At 44.0% G+C, this 21431-nt stretch overlaps 1 protein-coding gene across 1 annotated transcript in view; it reads right to left on the reverse strand.

The window, feature by feature from the left end:
* The window catches only part of LOC126259844 (RNA-binding protein Raly-like), a 1182113-nt gene that overhangs the window by 859063 nt on the left and 301619 nt on the right, over positions 1 to 21431 (reverse strand). The gene's annotated exons all lie outside the window — the stretch shown is intronic.

Genomic DNA, 21431 nt, shown 5'->3' on the forward strand with positions numbered 1-21431 from the left:
GCTCCATGTTGCTGGCCTTCTGTCTCAATCTCGTCCTTAAGTCGAGTATTGCTGATCTCTTCGTGCCTGACTCTGGCAGGTCGTTAAGCTTTGTAACCCACTCCTCCCCCACTTTGATGAATGCACCTTTCACTCGAAATATGAATTTAAATATGTAAAACTGGGTTTCACTCTGTAATTAGTGCCTGATCATATTGCTGGAGGCTCCAGCTTATTAATTCTATATTCCCTTATCAGTGATTTTTTTATTATATTTGTACGTCGTGTGCTGGTTGTGAAGGAGGATTTCATGTGCGTATGTTCTCACGGAGGCGCTGTTTTTATTAATTGTTGGTTATTTAGTTAGTGCCTCCCTGTACTGGCATTAACTGGGTTGTTCCTTAGTCAGAAGTTAGTGTGTCCGGTGTCTTGAGTTCCGAGCACCGAAGTTACAGAAGTTGCTTTTATTATTACTTTTGTGCCTTATGTTATGCCTTAATGTTGTAAGAGGCATGCGCTGCCTGCAATAGGCAAGACATAGGAGAGTCTCTGAGCAGACAGCAGTATGTAGTTAGTTGTTGCTTGTCGCTAGTCGGCATTAGTCTGCGCGTGTCTGCGCTTGTCTGCAGTCTGCTCTGGTCGGGACTCTGGAGGATGAGTATTATTGTATAAGGTAAAGAAGCAGCCTTGCGCATATCTAGTAATGTATGTGAACTGTCATCAATTTTTTTTAAATGCCGTAATAATAATTTTTATAATATAAAGTAATTTTTTTAAAAAGCATTCATTTCAATTTAAAGAATTTATCCAATGCATGATCATTCCTTTCACGAATCACAAATGTATAGGCCAGCATTGCACGGAGCTGTGCCGAAAATTTTTTAGTTAAGAGCAGATATATTCGCCGTTTTTATTGAGGTAAGAATTTTTTGCTTTTTTATTCAGAGTACAGGGCCGTGGCGCAGCGCTGCTGTCGTCCTAAAATTTACCAGGTTACTGAATTTTTTTTATTTCGGAGTTTAGGAATTTTTTCTGTTTCGAACTTAACATTAAATGAGAAAAGAATTTTGTGGGTACGTTAAATGTGAATGCATTTCTGCATGGAGACGTTAAATGGGAACCAATTTTGTTCAGAGGTTACATTAAATGAGAATCACATTCATTTATTAATATTAAATTATTATTTTCTGTAGGGAGGCTACAATGTTATACCTTGGTATGAATCTATGTTGCAAAAGAAAATCATTTTACAGGTTAGTCTTGCGGGCTTAGAGTTCGGCAAGTTTTGATTTGCTTAAATATTTACACCAACAGAAATTTTGTTAATGTTTTATGCATTTGTAATGCAGATTTTAATAAGGGTTTAAGAAAAACGTTTATTGTGCTCCTGTGAGGTTGTTAAATTTATCTTTTTTATTGTATTAAATTGCGCAAGGTAATAAACATTTGCAGATGACACGGTTGTCTACAAGAAAGTAGCAACATCAGAAGACTCGTACGTACTCCAGGAAGACCTGCAGAGGATTAATGAATGGTGCGACAGCTGGCAGCTTTCCCTAAACGTAGATAAATGTAATATAATGCGCATACATAGGGGCAGAAATCCATTCCAGTACGATTATGCCATAGGTGGTAAATCATTGGAAGCGGTAACGACCGTAAAATACTTAGGAGTTACTATCCGGAGCGACCTGAAGTGGAATGATCACATAAAACAAATAGTGGGAAAAGCAGGCGCCATGTTGAGATTCATAGGAAGAATTCTAAGAAAATGTGACTCATCGACGAAAGAAGTAGCTTACAAAACGCTTGTTCGTCCGATTCTTGAGTATTGCTCATCAGTATGGGACCCTTACCAGGTTGGATTAATAGAAGAGATAGACATGATCCAGCGAAAAGCAGCGTGATTCGTCATGGGGACATTTAGTCAGCGCGAGAGCGTTACGGAGATGCTGAACAAGCTCCAGTGGCGGACACTTCAAGAAAGGCGTTACGCAATACGGAGAGGTTTATTATCGAAATTACGAGAGAGCACATTCCGGGAAGAGATGGGCAACATATTACTACCGCCCACATATATCTCGCGTAATGATCACAACGAAAAGATCCGAGAAATTAGAGCAAATACGGAGACTTACAAGCAGTCGTTCTTCCCACGCACAATTCGTGAATGGAACAGGGAAGGGGGGATCAGATAGTGGTACAATAAGTACCCTCCGCCACACACCGTAAGGTGGCTCGCGGAGTATAGATGTAGATGTAGATGTAACACTAGGTGTGTACGTTTGATAATTATGGCCCTGCTGCTTGCTGTCCTATTACTGGACGCAAATAGCACGTTCCACTGGGCCAAAAGCGAAGCAGTCTCCTGCGCTGTCATCTATGCTGATTTCATCTTGGGACAGCTTGAATTTTCGCGCGACTGCGTTGACTGACTAGCTTCAATGCTAATTAACTCGGAAACGGTTCAACGATCCGAATCTCTTTCTTAACAACTTTTTCTCAGGACAACCTACCCTCTAACACCATTACAAGCTTTTCCGACAGTTTCTCACCACCTTCTATAGTATTATGATGCTTGAAACGTAACAGTAAGTAATCCACTAATATTACGCAGAGAGCTTTTACTGAGAACTGCGTTCCTTGCACACGCTCTGGCAACACCGGGAGTCGCTTCCACATACTAAATGGTGTTAATAAATCGGAAATGAATTTGTAGCAGGAAGAAGAGACGTGCCTCTTACTATCCGGAGCAAACAGACTTTATGGAGTGTGCGGACGAAACTCTGCACCAGACACTGCCCTCGACTGCCTGCCGAGTTCAGCCGTGTCTTGCAATTCTCTCTCATACCGGCTTTTCAGGACAGTTACATTTAACAGCCGAAGTTAACACTGCACGAACAGTGGTTTCCATGTTGTTTTCGCAGTAAATCGGAGACGGACTATCGCATGTCCGGAGGAATATTTGTATACGCGACAGTTATTGTATCTTGCAGGGCAAAAGTTCTAAATTTACGAAACAACGCACAGTGGCTGCTACAGTCCGTAATGCGCTAGCTTTAGCCAAAAATAGAAGGAAAATAAAACCGGGTTTGATTAATTTTCCATGCTGCCTGTCCAGTCTTTAGTTACTTGTGGGATATTGGATTTCGCCGGAATTACTACCGCATTATTCTGTTTACAAGGGGAAGTTGCGTAAATTATACTGCTTTTTTGCACAAGAAGCAGTCTCTGTCTAAATTCAAAACGTTATCAGAATGTAAATGCTCTTTCTGAAGAAATTACGGAAGCGTTCCTGATTTACACAGTACTGCAATGTTCATATATGACCTTTCCTGTATGTATTCATTGTTTCCTACTGAATTAGGGTATACGTTGTAGATACTTCCATTAGAGTCTGCTGCGGTGGTCTTTAAAGGTTTCACACACTGGCTGTTTACATTGAAGGATCCCTCTCATCACGAACTGTACCACCAGGTATGTATCTGTGCTATTCTTGGTAAAGTCTTTTTATAAACGTGAGCAGCGCGGTTCTCAATTCCCGACGACTCAACGGTTGCTAATTTGTTAACCATCTGGAGAAAATAACCATTAAACTACGGCGTTGGTAAGGAAAATAGAATACGCATAAATATGTTTACCTTTCAGCTCACTGATATTGGCTTTCACAAAAAAAGAGAGAACTCAAATGGTATGCATTCAGTTTCAGACACACAGACCTAACCCGAGAAATTGTCAGCGTAAGAACTGACCATTTCATAAAGGATTTTTTTTTATACACCATGATGAAGCTGTTAGTGGATTAAGTATCTTCGATAAGGGCAGCTGAAGTAATGAATTAAAATTTGTGCCATGGCCGGGATGTGAAATCGGGTGTCCTGCTTATTGGTCAGATGCTCTATCCACTACAGCAGTCTGGCATTGTGGCTATCACTCCTGCACGGACTTTCCTAGTCCGTTGCCTTCTCTAATAAATACTTAAGTACACGCCGTCATCCCATTTTCCTTTCTGAAATCGTTGCTGTTGCCGAGGTTCTACGACAATGGAACAGCACTCCACCTTTTATGTAATGGGAAATTCTTCCGTACCTCAGGCGTAGGTGATCCATTGATCCGATGTAATTACATTTTCCTGGAGACACACTGGTTCTCATCATTATCTATCCTTACCGAAGTTCAAGTTGAAACTCAATATATCTCTAAGAAAATGTAATAACATCAGATCAATGGATTACGTATCCATTTTGGAGATGGCAATCAACTGCCGAAAGTAGTGACCTCAATATTTTTTATCTGCGTTGCTCGAAAGTTCTTTACGTGACACCAAAAAGAGGATGTAATTAGTTTAAATTTATGCTTTCATAGCTTCATGGTAGAAAAATTTCTTCTTGCCATGCGAATTAATGATGCCCTGCTGCTATACGCTTATTACGAAACAGTTTTCTGCGTATTTGGGTATCAGCTATTCTACGTGGAAATTCAGATGCTTCTAGCTGCTTGTAATGTAAACCAACTTCCTATGAATTCAAAGAAACTTCGGGAAGTCTAGCACAGCCTTTAGCAAGAACCATTGTTTCCTATAATTCAGTTGTATCTGTTACGTCTTCAAAACGTCTCTTTCAAAGTTTCTCCACAACTTTTGCAGGGAGTGTTTTGATTAACATGGTGGATAATTTAGTTTACTAGCCAGACGTATGGTTATTACTTGCTACATCGTACACATTGCATGGGAGAATTTTTTAGAGGAAAAGTAGATAGCTCCATTACGAGAAAATAGGAAAGGCTATCAACGCATGCAGGAATTGTGTGCTGATGCTGTAGCATTGTCAAAATTCTTCGGAATGAGCACCCAGTGTTTCGAATGGTTTTCGATCTACATAGAGCTTGCTGCTTCGCCCACAATACAGTTTCCCTTTACTTCTTCGCTTAGAAAGTTAAATAAGTAGTTCGTCACATACTGTTTTGAATGTTATTGCCAACTATTTGGACCATTATTGCGTTCTGCAAAGTTCGAAAGTGCCAGAATTGTCTATAACCCGAACGCGCAGCGTCCAGTTGTAAAGTAAAATGGCATACGATAAATATTATACTGTTCTTGAAAAATCAAGTTTGCTAAGATTGTTAGCCATTCCCTTTATTACTTCCACCTGTTTAGGCAGATCTACGCCGTCATCGTCGGATCTGAAAGTTACAAAAGCAAACATTACAAGTTAAGGTAGCTCAAAAAATGGTTCAAATGGCTCTGAGCACAATGGGACTCAACTTCTGAGGTCATTAGTCCTCTAGAACTTAGAAATAGTTAAACCTAACTAACCTAAGGACATCACATACATCCATGCCCGTGGCAGGATTCGGACCTGCGACCGTAGCGGTCGCGCGGTTCCAGACTGCAGCGCCTAGAACCGCACGGCCACTTCGGCCGGCAGGGTAGCTCAGACATATACGATTTCATGTAACCACTGTGTACACTAATTAAAAGTTAGAACATATCTTTTAATATTATTAAATGTACATCCTAGTTATTAAAATGAATGTTACGTAGAGATGTTGCGTTAAATTTTAATAAAAAGTGGCAAGGAACATCAGGTGGTCACAAATAAAAATGCAGTTAGAACATACTACATGCTGTGCTGATATCCCAGCTTATACGAATTGCTTGACACCACAATGGCGACTTATATAGTACAACATATCTTTAGTATACGTAACCTTTGAATCCACAAAGCCCGTAAAACATTTTCATAAGTGGGTGGGAGTGCTCTCGTGAAAATCTCGGGAACTGTGCCTCGAGCTGCACAGTATTTTTCTATAATCCGCTATGCGGTTAGACTGACACGTTAACCTGTAATTCTTTAAGGAACACGCTGTACTTAGACCACGAACACCACATCACTGGCGCATATGACTTAGTGTAGCTCATTTCATATGGGGCGAAGAATACAATTATGTGAACTTGGGAGTATTTCACTGAGTGATTTTGTATGGACCACGCCAACGGCCTATGTTTGTCTTGCGTATAGTTACCCAGATGACCTTACCCTGTCAGGACTTTTGATATGGCTCTCTGTTGATGAATATTCTGAACTGTGTTTTTTGTAAACGTTTTTTAAATGATAGTATATTAAAAGTTTCCATGTAAAGGATTACAAAGAATGTTTCATTGTACATCTTGCATCTTAAAAATGACGCTGTACATTTTCAAAACATAATGCTATTTTAAATCTGCGATTTAAAATGTTGCATAAAGTGTCATAAAAATAATTTTAGTGACATTGGAAAGAAGACATAATTGAAGTGCGGCACATGTGTCGAAATTTATCGATTATTGGTCACCCGTATGTAAAAAACTTTACACTTACTTACCTGTGAAATTATTATATTGGCTAAGTCGCCATTTTGGTGTCAAACGATTAGCGTTTGCTGGAACAAGAGCATAATATGTTGTATGTTTTAATTGTATTTTTATTTGTGACATGCTGATTTTCCTTGCCATTTTTTATTACAATTTGACGCAACATCACTACCTAACATTCATTTGAATAACTAGCATGCATGTACATTTACTAATTTTACGCTGTACGTTCTAACGTTGACGTAGTGTACACAATGATTATATGAAGTCTTATATATTTGAACCACCTTCACGTGGGATGTTTGTTTTGGTAACTTTCAGATCCGCTGATGAGAGCGTAGATCAGTCTAAAACAGCAATAAAAAGAACTGCTAACCATCTTGGAAATCACGATTCTTCAAGACTAATATAATTTTCAAAAAAAATGTTCAAATGTGTGTGAAATATTATGGGACTGAAGTGATAAGGTCATCAGTCCCTAAGCTTACACACTACTTAAACTAAATTATCATAAGGACAAACACATACACCCATGCCCGAGGGAGGACTCGAACCTCCGCCGGGACCAGCCGCACAGTCCATGACTGCAGCGCCTTACACCGCTCGTCTAATCCCGCGCGGCTATAATTATCAGATCGACCCCAACGACTGACGTAATGTCAAACACATTTATAAACTATTTGCACATTTCAGGCCACTGATAGTGCCTTTGAATTATAGAGGCGAAACGCATACGGTGTAATAAAACTGGTTTCATTCAGTTACACATTAGACGGATCTAACCTCGGAAATGTTCGACGTAATGTGAAAGTTATCTGCTACGGACATTTTTCGTTCTATGTATTCATACGTTTATCGATAAGCACTTACATGACTTGAAGGTAGTCTGTTTTCCGCCTCCTAGGGTAGTTTCATTGTTGGTTAAGAACCACAGAGGCATATGTTCATCTCTTAACCACGTCATTTCAGTCAGCGAATAGTACGTATTTCTTAGGACGGAGATGGGTTGGAGAGGCATTTCTTGTGCAACAAAGGGACTCAGGGTAGGTTTAAAGCACAAAAGACACAAGCGAAAGCGCTACATAAAAATGTGATGGTTACCTTGGTAAATACCCTACATGATAGAATTTATTGCATCTTCTGTGTATTGTATTTCTGGGAAATGTAAAACGATTGTGACTGGATGGTGTTGACGTCAGGACGTTTTGATTAATAAACAGCAACTGCTCTTCATATAAACACACAGAGCGCTTCACGCCAGCTTCTCAGAGTGGCCGCGCGGTTTGAGGCGCCATCTGACGGATTGCGCGGCCCCTCCAACCAGAGGTTCGAGACCTCCCTCGACCATGAGTGTGTATGTCGTTCTCAGCGTAAGTTCGGTTAAGTTAGTTTAAGTAGTGTGTAAGATTAGGGACCGATGACCTCAACAGTTTGGTCCCTAAGGAATTCATAAACGCACACAGTGATAAGGAATACACTCTCCACGGACAGAGAACAACGCGCCCCAGCCAGGTGCTGCGCCAAATTCCTCTCCCCCCAGCGTTGTTTGACCAACAATGACACCCAGACAGTGTGGTTAGCAGCATTGGATTCCAAGCTACAAAGTCCAATTGGTCTGCTAGAGTGCTTTTGTTCCGTACTATGTACGTTGTTCTTCGTACACTTGTCCAGCACTTTTGTGAAGTTATATTAAAACAATCTTGTCTTAGAACAGTCAGCAGATGGATTGTTATAAGTAAAAGTAACATGATCCTTAACAAACGCGGAATACACTGAAGTCTCGACTGTACTGATAGCGACCATCTGCCTCCCGATAGCATGCAGATGTCAGCCCTCACAAAAACACAGATTTTGAAATGCTTTGCTCGTGGCGATCAGCTACGAACACTCAAGTACCGTATGCAAAACTGCTGCGTGATGAAAATGGGTGATTTTCTTCTGTAACATGCCCTAGATTTCACGCTTCATGCAACTAAGCTACACATCAAATGCATCTTAAAATATGTGCTATTAACCTTGGACTTGTTTTTTTGTAACAAGTTTTAAAACGGATAAAAACTTTAATAAACTGCAGTTGATTAAAGTAGGTAGTAAGTTGTACTAAGAAAGTATGACATCTGAGTTTGTTTTGGTTGAATAAAAACGTATAGAATCACGGGCAGCTTCATTTTCAAGGGATACTGGCTCTAGTCATTTCCTTAATATCTTTGATAGTGCTGACATTATCAACTGCGTTTCTCTTCACACTTTTGACAAACCTGACATTAGATGACAGTGAAAAGTCAGGAAACGTTCGACCATTGCCAGTACCTAAGAAACGAACCTGCGGGGGAAATCTGTATAGATAGCCGCGAAATCCTGGCCGTTTTTATGTAGAGTGTTAGGAAATTGCCTTTAACTCGGACATTGTAGAGCGGAGCGAGTACATAATATTTTGAGCAGGAACCCCTGTCTGTTTGAGAGTTGTTTTCCTGGAATGCAACATGGTAGACACGATGAGACGTACTACATCAGACGGTCACCTGATGTGACTTAATGTCTTCCTTGCTCCGAGACCTATTCAATGCCTGTGTGTCTCTGATACAGTAAAAATGGTTCGCTACACGTTTTTGGAGTACACAAACATCCTTCTTGTGTATGGCGAAGATCGAGGTGACGGAAGAGATCATATTCGGCTGTATCACGAACGTTTTACGCTACGCAGTACGCCATCGCACAAACTGTTTGCCGAAGTTATGCATTTGCTCGGAGAAACACATACCATCACCGTGAGGAGGCAGGGCTGTGGTGCTCCATGCCAACGTCACACGCCAAATGAAGATGTACTGCACTGCACTGAAGAGAGGCCATCAACAAGTTCAAAAATGGTTCAAATTGCTCTGAGCACTATGGGACTGAACTTCTGAGGTCATCAGTCCCATAGAACTTAGAACTACTTAAACCTAACTCACCTAAGGACATCACACACATCCATGCCCGAGGCAGGATTCGAACCTGCGACCGTAGCGGTCGCGCGGTTCCAGACTGTAGCGCCTAGAATCGCTCGGCCACTCCAGCCGGCCATCAACAAGTACTCAAACAATTATCGTTTGCGACGTTCTGCTTGAGTAGCAATTACATTCATACCACTTAGAAAGGGTACACTCTATGGGTCCAGCCAGTTTTCGACAACGCGTTCCCTACTGCACGTGTTTCCTGCGCCGCTGCATCGACACACTTCTGTTTCCACATAGAGTTCTGTCCGAAAATGAATGCAAGTTCACTAGGGACTGTGTTCCGAATTCGCAAAACAGTGGCGTCTGGGCAGACGGAAACCCTTGTGCCACGCATGTTCGCGGATTTCAGCACCGGTTTTGGTATTAACGTCTCGGCAGGTTTTCTGCGCGATCATGGGATTGGGTCGTACTTACTTCCACACACTCTAACAGGTCCTGCATACTTAATCTTCCTACAAAACATACTGGCCCCGTCCTCGGAAACTGTGCCACTAAGTGTCCGTCAGGAAACGTGGTTTCAGAATGGCGGTGCACCACCTCACTTCTCACGTGTGGTTCAGAGACATCTCAACAGGCGATATGGCAAAAGATGGAGACGCCGAGTGGTCCAACCGCGTGGTCGCCACGATCGTCAGATTTAACTCCTGTGGACCACTTCTTGTGCTGTCTTCTGCACAGTTTAGTTTACGAGACTCCTGTCGAGACAGAGGAAGATCTGCTGGCAAGAATTCTGGCCTCTGCACAATAAACTGAAGAGACACCACGTACGATGCGGTGTGAGTACCAGAAAACGCTTCTTGGGTACGAAGTCTGTAACAATGCTGGTGGTCGCGATATACAGCCGCTGTTGTAATGCATCAGTGCTCTCCTGTACGTACGGTATGCTGGGCTAATTTTTATTTTGAAATAATGTAAACGTGTAATGTTTAAGCGTTAATACAACCTCATGTGATTTAGTGATAAACGGATGTTTTGTTATATTTCCTTTCGAGTTGTTACCTAATAACTGTACTGCGTCAAGCCTAATTCAATTCCTGAAGCATAAGTGAATGAGTTAAACATGTGACTTGAAACCTCTGGAATCCTAGAAGTCTGTAACAGGGATTTCCGAACACTCTGTATAAGTAAGATATGTTTTCACTGGAGTATATGGTGGAGATAGTGAGCAACTGCATTATTTTACTCTCAACAAATTGTTATTCGGCCTGCCCTTCCACGATGATGTTCCAGATCGTTCATAGTATTCGTGGGGGACAGGAACTTCCACTATGTCTTGAGCCGGCCGGGATGGTCGAGCGGTTATAGGGGCTACAGTCTGGAACCGCGCGACCGCTACGGTCGCAGGTTCGAACCCTGCCTCGGGCTTGGATGTGTGTGATGTCCTTAGGTTAGTTAGGTTTAAGTAGTTCTGAGTTCTAAGGGACTGATGACCTCAGGAGTTAAGTCCCATAGTGCTCAGAGCCATTTGAACCATTTTTGCCACTGTGTCTTGACGCCACAGTAATTTATTAGCAGTCACGTGTTACCATCCCATTCCTTTCTCTTTAACACTTTTGGTGACATCCATTTCTTTTAGCCATTATACTTAATATAAAATCTTACGTTTTGGAAAAAAACATTGTACCGGTCTCAGTTAAAATAAATATTTCTCAAAATATGCAGTTGCTGCAACTCTCAACACTATATTTAGTCTATTATCAAAATTGTGTTAGTTTTTCGGTCATAAAAGTATTTTTGGATGTAGTGTAGCATTTATCATTACGAAAGATTAGTTTATATATACTGGTATTCACATCAGCTACATGCGAAAAATATGACAAAGTAATTGTCAATAAACAATTTTTGTTACTGTAATCGCTATGTCATCGGTCACCAGACATCGTGCTTAAAACAATATTGCAGGCTCCAGGTAGTCTTTGGCTCAGCATTATTAAGTCATATCGGCCGTAACACCTGCAGCTCGAGAACGATATCAGTACATCACGCAGCAGGAACCGATAATGTTTACAGGGAACCATTTAAACCTTTCTTGGGTGTTGACAAGACTGATATGTATATAGTGTTCTGTTCTGAGAGGTTGTATACTCATTACACGAAATAATATGTACAGATTTCTCTGACAGAACAAACGTGCTAGTATCACATTATTGACTATACTACGATATGATGCCTCAGCTGTCACGAGGCAACACTATTGACAGTTTGTAGTTTTAAGTGTCACCATTACCACTCACCATCACCAGTCATTACCAGTCATTACCAGTCGGTCATTTCAGAGGACTGGTGAGTGTCATCAGTGTGCGCGAACGAAGATAGAAGTGGAGTAACCAAGTTAATATTAATAAAAACTGAGAGTGATAATACAATGAATACAAAATTATCGACATGTTGTCTCTTAGTTTTGTTTTCCTTTTCAGAACTTGATGTCTCGTGTACGTTGTACTTCAGCGTACACACTAATTACGTGAAGAATTTTGTCGCGCTCAGGGATTTGTAGGCGCCAGCACTTACTAGAGACAGGACGATCTCCTGTAATTGAAAGGGCTTCGAGCTTCTGTGAGTTGTCATTTAGGTTGCTATCATTTGGAAGTGATTCTCGGTTTCGCGGTTTCGGTTGAGGTGAGTCGACGAATCGTCCCTCACCACTCTCTCCAGGCACATGCCCTGTGTACCAATGAATGCACTCGCCGTAACTATATCTACATACGTGATTGCTATTCACAATAAAGTGCCTGGCAGAGGGTTCAATGAACCACCTTCATGCTGTCTCTCTATCGTTCCACTCTCGAACGGCACATGGGAAAAAACGAGCATTTAAATTTTTCCGTGCGAGCCCTGATTTCTCTTATTTTATCGTGATGATCACTTCTCCCTATGTAGGTGAGTGTCAACAGAACGTTTTCGCAATCGGAGGAGAAAACTGGTGATTGAAATTTCATGAGAAGATCCCGTCGCAACGAAAAAAGCCTATGCGTTAATGATTGCTACTCCAATTCACGTATCATGTCTGTGACACTATCTCCCCTATTTCGCGATAATACAAAACGAGCTGCCCTTCTTTGTATTTTTTTGATGTCATCCGTCAGTCCCCCCTGATGCGGATCCCACACCACGCAGCTGTACTCCAGAATAGGGCGGACAAGCATAGTGTAAGCAGTCTCTTTGGTAGACCTGTTGCACCCTCTAAGTTTTCTGCCAATGAACCACAGTCTTTGGTTTGCTCTACCCACAATATTATCCATGTGATTGTTCCAGTTTAGGTTATTTGTAATTGTAATCCCTAAGTATTTAGCTGAATTTATTAGCCATCAGATTTGTGTGACTTATCGCGTAATTGAATGTGAATAACTTCGCACTTTTCTTTATTCAGGGTCAGTTGCCACGTTTAGCACCATACATATATCTTATTTATATCATTCTTCAAGTCGTTTTGATCATCTGATGACTTTACAAGATGGTAAATCACAACATCATCAGCAAACAATCTAAGACGGCTACTCGGATTGTCTCCTATGTCGTTAATATAGATCAGGAACAGTAGAGGGCCTCTAACACTTCCTTGGGGAACGCCGGATACTACTTCTGTTTTACACGATGACTTTCCGTCTATTACTACGAACTGTGACCTTTCTGACAGGAAATCACGAACCCAGTCGCACAACTGAGACGATACTCCGTAGGCACGCAGATTGATTAGAAGCTTGCGAAGAACGGTGTCGAAAGCCATCTGGAAATCTAAAAATATGGAATCAATATGACATCCCCTGTCGATAGCACTTATTAGTTCATGAGTATAAAGAACTAGTTGTGTTTCACAAGAACGATATTTTCTGAATCCGTGCTGACTATGTGGTGTCACCGACAGACATCACACTTGCTAGGTCGTAGCAAATGACGTAGCTGAAGGCTATGCTAACTATCGTCTCGGCAAATGAGAGCGTAATTTGTCAGTGAACCATCGCTAGCAAAGTCGGCTGTACAACTGGGGCGAGTGCTAGGACGTGTCTCTAGACCTTCCGTGTGGCGGCGCTCGGTCTGCTATCACTGATAGTGGCGACACGCGGGTCCGACGTATACTAACGGACCTAGGCCGATTTAAAGGCAATCACCTAGCAAGTGTGGTGTCTGGCGGAGACACCACATTCCTCCCCCGCAAATCGGCGAACGGTTGTGTTATAAGGCTTCCTGCAAACCCCGTGAATTGGCTCTTGCCAATTCACAACATTTGGCGACGAGAATTTTGCGTTCGTATTGATATTCCTGATTTACTTGTGTCATGGCTTCGCCACAATCTCCAGATGTACTGTCCGAATTTTATCGCTTACAGAATCAGCAGACGCAGGCCTTATTGGATGCCCTTGGACAGCTCGTCCAGGGTCAGCATGCAATGCAAAACAATGCGGTAGCCGCCGCTCCACCGCTACCGCAGCCACAACACGCAGTTGCACCACCTTTTCGTCCTTTTGATGCTGCACTGGAAAGCTGGACGAAGTGGTCACGCCAATTTGGATTCCATCTCGCCGCCTACAGAATTCAAGGTAACGAGCGGCAGCCTTTTTTGTTAGCGTCCGTAGGCGTCCAGACGTACCGTGTGATAGTGAAATTATTTCCCCGACGCGACGTAGCAACTCTGTTCTACGACGAAATTTTGTCTGCATTAGATGCATATTTCAAAGAATCAATGTCGTTGCAAAAAGGTATAACTTCTTTCGTACAACACGTACGGCAGGTCAGACTAATAGGGGTCAGGGATTTTCTCTGCCTCGTGATGGCTGGGTGTTGTGTGCTGTCCTTAGGTTAGTTAGGTTTAAGTAGTTCTAAGTTCTAGGGGACTGATAACCATAGATGTTAAGTCCCATAGTGCTCAGAGCCATTTGACTAATAGGGTGTGGGTTGCAACTTTGCAAGGCCTTACTAGGGTTCAAATGATTCAAATCGCTCTGAGCACTATGGGACTCAACATCTTAGGTCATAAGTCCCCTAGAACTTAGAACTACTTAAACCTAACTAACCTAAGGACATCACACACACCCATGCCCGAGGCAGGATTCGAACCTGCGACCGTAGCAGTCCCGCGGTTCCGGACTGCAACGCCAGAACCGCTAGACCACCGCGGCCGGCCCTTACTAGGGATTGCGCTTTTGAATGTCAATGTGGATTCCCTTATTCAGATACTATGATACGTGATGCGATTGCACAGAACGTTTCTGATGTTCGTATACGGGAACAGATTTTGAAACTAGTCAATCCCTCCCTTCACCAAGTGATGGACATATTGGACCGGCAGGACACACTTGACTTTGCTCAGGAATCATTTGAAACTCCACCGGCCGTGTGTCACATTAACCGGCCCGCCGGGCGAGCTGCACGGAAAAGTAAACAGCCCTCGCGACCGTCCGCACAGCTGCCACCAGGTTCTCCGCCACGTGTGCCGCGCAAGCAAGCAAATGCATTGCTAAAATCATGCCCGCAGTGTGCTACTAGACATTCGCGTGAGAATTGCCCGCCACGCCAAGCTATTTGCTTTTTCTGTAATAAAAAAGGCCATGTTCAAAGTGTTTGCCAGAAAAAGCTCCGATAGGAAGCTCAAAACCATTCCAGGCCCTTTGCTTCGCGCCGGAATCGGAATCGAACCAAGAATACTCAGGCTCCTGAACCGTCGCCCATGGAAATTCATGTAGTTAATTCCACTCCGCCCAGTGCCGCTCTCTCTAACAGTGACTGTGTTCGTCCCACAAATAGTGTGCGTCGACATCGCCGGAAATCCCGTCAAGTCGCAAGTGATTCTGTACCAGTGTCAGTTCCCGTTGCACAAGACAGTCGCTCTTGTCGTCAGCAGGACAATAAACTTTTTGTAGACTTGGACATTAATGGTAACGTGATACCATTCCAGCTCGATACCGGAGCTACAGTTTCTTTGATCAATCAAGACACGTACAAACAGCTGGGCACACATCCGTTGCGTGCCGCAAATGTTAAGCTAACTACATATTCAGGTCACGGGCTCCCTGTGTTAGGACAGTGTTGCCTTTTTGCAACATACAAGGGACAAACAAAACTTGTGTCATTTTACGTCCTTCGTTCTTCTTCTGCAGTGAACTTGTTTGGTTTCGATTTGTTTCAGTTGTTTAACTTGTCTATAATCAATCAGGTCCTATCAGTGAACCAGACTGTGCCTTCAGACAGTGTTTCTCGTCTATGTGAAGAGTTTGCAGACATTTTTGCACCGGGCCTCGGTTGCGCTAAGAACTATAAAGCACATTTGGAACTGAATGTAAACGCGCAACCGAAATTTTACAGAGCGCGCAATGTTCCCCACGCATTGCGTGATGAGGTCGCAAGAACATTACACGATTTGGAATCGCAAGGTGTGATTGAACGTGTGCAGGCTTCTCTCTGGGCATCACCCTTAGTAATTTTGCCAAAACCTTCCGGAAAATTGAGACTTTGTGTGGACTTCAAGCCAACAGTGAATCCACAACTAGTGATTGCAACTTTTCTTTTACCCCGCCCGGAAGATCTTTTTGACAAACTGTGCCCAGGTAAATATTTTTCGAAGTTGGACCTAGCAGATGCGTACTTGCAAATACCGGTGGACGAAGAATCCCAGCGCGTTTTGGTGGTAAACACGCATCTTGGTTTGTACCGATTCAAACGACTGCCATTCGGGTGTGCATCCGCCCCTGTATTGTTTCAGCAATATTTACAAACTGTTTGTGCGTCGGTCCCTACTGCAGCAAACTATCTGGACGATATTGTGCTCTCCGGAAAGACGGAAGAAGAACATTTAGCCAATCTCAGAACATTATTTCAGGTCTTGCGACAAAATGGTCTGCGCTTGCGGAAGGACAAATGTGTGTTTTTTGCTCGTGAGTTACCCTATCTGGGCCATGTACTAAATGCCCAAGGCATACATCCCAGTCCAGAACACCTCCGTGCCATACAAGACTTGCCTTCGCCGCAGAATTTGAAGCAGCTACAGAGTGTGCTGGGAAAAATCAATTACTACCATACAAATATGCGCCACGCCTCTTCCATTTCAGCTCCGCTTCATCGCTTACGTCGTAAAGGTGTTCCGTTCGTCTGGACGACGGAATGCGAACGCGCCTTTCGCCAGTTGAAATCGGCGTTGTTTTCCAATACTTGCCTTACGCCATTCGATCCCCGGAAACCCCTTTTGTTGATGGTGGATGCATGGGATTTCGGGATCGGTGCTGTGCTTGCGCACGAAGATGGTTCGCACGATCGCCCTATTGCTTTTGCGTCCAAAATGCTCTCGTCTGCGCAAAGAAATTATTCACAGATCGAGAAAGAAGCTTTGGCTCTCGTATTTGGTGTTACAAAGTTTCATGTTTTCTTGTATGGTCGTCACTTTACCATCATCACAAACCACAAACCTTTGACATCGCTTTTTCATCCGACCAAGCCTGTACCTCCACGTACAGCGCAGAAATTCATTCGCTGGTCTCTTTTCCTCTCGCAGTACCGCTACGATATCTTGTATCGGTCCACTGCTAAGCACGGAACCGCCGATGCGTTGTCCCGTTTGCCTGTTACTGAGGATAGAGCATTCGATTCCTCCGAACTTGCTTGCATGTTCATTGATACGGAAATCGATAGCGTGGTCGAATCGTTTCCGATTGATTTTCGTCGTGTAGCTACAGCCACAGCTGCTGACCCTGTCCTTGGTACCGTTCTGCGTTTTGTTGCTACGCAATGGCCCTTGTCCAAGTCACGGATCGAGGATCCGTTGGTTCGCCGATTTTTTGCTCACAAGGGGAGACTTTTTGTACGACGTGGTGTTTTGCTGTTGCGTTCTGATAATGATCAGTCCAGGGTCGTGGTCCCATGTTCGTTACAGTCCTCTGTCTTACGGCTTCTCCACCAAGGACATTGGGGTATAGTGCGAACGAAACAACTTGCTCGTCAACACTGTACTTGGTTCGGAATCGATGCTGCGATTACGCACATGTGCTCTTCCTGCATGGCGTGTGGCGAACAACAATCCGCACCACCGCGGAAATTCTTTGCATGGCCGAAAGCCACTACCCCTTGGCAACGCTTACACATCGATTTTGCTGGTCCATTCTGGAATGCTCGATGGTTGGTTGTGGTAGATTCATTCAGTAATTTTCCTTTTGTTGTCATGTCTTCCACGACGTCATCTGCCACCATCCAAGCGTTATCCGCTATCTTTTGCATTGAAGGTCTTCCACAGACTATTGTTTCCGACAATGGCCCACAATTTATGTCCGCAGAATTTCAGTCATTCTGCAAGGCCAATGGTATTCAACATCTGATATCCGCGCCGTTTTCGCCTCAGTCAAACGGTGCCGCTGAACGATTGGTCAGGACTTTCAAGTCCCAGATGTTGAAGTTGAAAGAGTCGCATTCTCGGAAGGACGCGTTATTGCTCTTTTTATCCTCGTATCGCTCTCAGCCCCGAGATGGTCGCTCGCCGGCTGAGTTGCTTGACGTCTTTGCTACATCCGCTGCATCAGGTTCCTGTGCAGCGGCAGACACCTGCTTTTGCCCCAGGCGACGTTGTACACTACCGCAACTATCGAGGTCCACGGCGTTGGCTCGCAGGGCGCATTCTTCGCTGCCTCGGCCGCACTATGTATCTGGTTTTGGGGGCCTCTGGTGAGGTGCGTCGGCATCTCAATCAGCTGCGCCTCTGTCGTCGCCTGGGTTCTGCCGCTCCCCGTCTGCTTTCAGCGACGGTGCCGTCAGGTCAGCGCCCTGGGGACCCATCTACTGGGTCGCCTCAGCCCCAGGTGTTACCGACGCTGCCTTCCATTTTGCCCCATGGCGACGCGCCGCCGCCTGTTCTCCCGCCGGCGACGCCCGCAGTGGACGCTTCGCTACAGCCGCCGGGCGCCGCCCTGGGTCACGCGCCGCCGATCGCTTCCCGTGACCAGCTGTCCTCCGACAGCCCGCTCCGGACCACATGGCGTCTTCGCCCGTCGGGTGCTCCGCCCCGATGGAGGTCGACTCATCGGCCCCTCCTGTCTCTCTACGGGCGCATACACCGCATATTGGCGTTCACCCTGGACTAGGTTTTCAGGCGTTTCCTAGCTCCCCTCGGACCGAATGGCAGGGTGTGGGTGGCACAGCCTCGCCTGTTGTTAGGCTCCCCACCTCGTCGCATACGTCAACATGGGGTTCTCCCCACGGCGGGCGGAAGCCTTATAACACGACCGTTCGCCGATTTGCGGGGGAGGAATATGGTGTCACCGCCAGACACCACACTTGCTAGGTGGTAGCCTTTAAATCGGCCGCGTGTCGCCACTATCAGTGATTGCAGACCGAGCGCCGCCACACGGCAGGTCTAGAGAGACGTCCTAGCACTCGCCCCAGTTGTACAGCCGACTTTGCTAGCGATGGTTCACGGACAAATTACGCTCTCATTTGCCGAGACGATAGTTAGCATAGCCTTCAGCTACGGCATTTGCTACGACCTAGCAAGGCGCCATTATCAATTGCTATTTATCTTGTGATGCATGTACCGTCAAGAGCTATGTTCACCACTTACGGATTAAAGTTAAGTATTCCAGCAGCTTCGTACTTTATTTACTAGACTTCTTTAACTGTTCCAGACCTCACGCCAGCCTGCGTGAGCTTAAACGCGTGCCTTTCGGCTTCACGTCCTAGTGGCTTGGCTGTCTTGCCAAGTCACAACAGACTATATGTCAATAAACCGTTTTCTTCGAGGTACTTCATAATGTTCGAATACTGTATATGTTCTAAAACCCTACTGCAAATCGACGTTAGTGATATAGGCCTGTAATTCAGCGGATTACTCCTACTTTCCTTTTTGGGTACTGGTGTGACTTGAGCAATTTTCCGGCCTTTAGGTACGTATCTTTCTGTGAGCGAGTGGTTGTATATAATTCCTAAATATGGAGGTATTTTATCAGCATACTCTGAGAGGAACCTGACTGGTATACAATCTGGACCGGAGGTCTTGCCTTTATTAAGTGATTTAAGCTGCTTTGTTACACCGAGGATATATACTTCTATGTTTCTCATCTTGGCAGTTGTTCTTGATTGGAATTCAGGAATATTTGCTTCTTCTCTTTGGTGAAGGAGTTTCGGAAAACCGTGTTTAATAATTCTGCTTCATTGGCACTGTCATCAGTGATTTCACCGTTGTTATCGTGCAGGGAACGTATTGATTTCGTCTTGCCACTGGTGTGTTTTATGTATGACCAGAATCTCTTTGGGTTTTCTGCCAGATTTCGAGACAGAATTTCGTTGTGGAAATTATTAAAAGCATCTCGCATTGAAGTACGCCACATTTCGAACTTCTGTAAAACCTTGCCAATCTTGGAGATTTTGCGTTCTTTCAAATTTGGCATGCTTTTTTCGTTGCTTCTACAACTACCTTACTTTGTTTTACCTGCCCTGTCCCTTCCACACAGCCCCCGCTACCCGTGTAGCCGGCTCCAATGTGTAGTGGACTCCTGACCTATTTAGCGAAACCCGGAAACCCACCACCCGATGGCGCAAGTCAAGGAATCTACAGCCTACACGGTCACAGAACCGCCTGAGCCTCTGATTCAGACCCTCCACTCGGCTCTGCACCAATCGACCACAGTCGGTTCTATCGACGATGCTGCAGATGGTGAGCTCCGTATAAATCTCGGAAGCATGACTGGCAGTCTTTACCATTTCCGCTAGCCGCCCGAAACCAGACAGAATCTGCTCAGATCCAAAGCGATACACGTCATTGGTACCGACATGAGCCACCACCTGCAGTTGGCTGCGCCGTCTACTCTTCATGGCATCCGGAAGCACCCTTGCCCAGTGCGCGATTTGTGCTTTTACCAGTGGGGAGGGGGATGTCTTAGGGGGTTAGTATAATTACATATGTTACCCACGGTTAAACAGTTATTTATAAATAGATGTTAATGCCGAAACTCACTATTCACGCGTATGCACTATCAGAAAAGCCATCCATTGTTATATCTTTCAAAGTACATTATAGGTAAAGCTTATTTACAAAATCATCTACATACAGGTTGTAAGTAGGCTGTTTAGGTTTTTTTATTGGTAACCTCTGTATGAAAATCACTGGCTGTGCTGTGTGCAGTCTGTGGCTGCTTTGCATTGTTGTAATACTCGCCATTGTAGTGTTAGGCAGCTGGCTGTGAACAGCGCGTAGCGTTGCGCAGTTTTGTTGTCTGCCATTGTAGTGTTGGGCAGTTGGACGTTAACAGCGCATAGCGCTGTGCAGTTGGAGGTGAGCCGCCAGCAGTGGTGGATGTGGGGAGAGAGATGGCGGAGTTTTGAAGTTTGTCATGAACTGCTATATATATATATATATATATATATATATATATATATATATATATATATATATATGATGACTATTAAGGTAAATACAACGTTTGTTCTCTATTAAAATCTTTCATTTGATAACTATGCCTATCAGTAGTTAGTGCCTTCCGTGGTTTGAATCTTTTATTTAGCTGGCAGTAGTGGCGCTCGCTGTATTGCAGTAGTTCGAGTAACCAAGATTTTTGTGAGGTAAGTGATTTGTGAAACGTATAGGTTAATGTTAGTCAGGGCCATTCTTTTGTAGGGATTTTTGAAAGTCAGATTGCGTTGCGCTAAAAATATTGTGTGTCAGTTTAAGCACAGTCTTGTATAATTGTTCTAAGGGGACGTTTCAAGGTATACGACGGGAATTCAAAAAGTAAAGGCACATTTGTGAAAAGCTGTACTTATTCTGATGATAGAAAACTGAAACATGCGTTATTTTCCTATGTAACCTCCCTGGACTTCAATGCAGTTTTCCCGACGTTTTACGAGTGTTTTTTATTTCTTCAGAAAATACGTTTTTCGGTTGCATCTGTAACCAATTTTGCACCGCAGCAATGACGTCTTCATCACTTTCAAATCTTCTTCCCTGTAGTGCTTCCGTTAAGGTCCCAAACATGTGAAAATCATTTGGAGCCAGGTCTCAACTCCTTTATTGCGTCGGCTGTCCGATTAGCAGAATATGGGCGAGCGTTATCTTGCTGCAGGATGACACCTCTTCACAGTTTTCCACGACGTTTGGATCTGATTGCAGGTTTTAGTTTCGTACGCAGCACATC

The sequence above is a fragment of the Schistocerca nitens genome, chromosome 5 (assembly GCF_023898315.1).
Source record: "Schistocerca nitens isolate TAMUIC-IGC-003100 chromosome 5, iqSchNite1.1, whole genome shotgun sequence".
NCBI lineage: Eukaryota > Metazoa > Arthropoda > Insecta > Orthoptera > Acrididae > Schistocerca > Schistocerca nitens.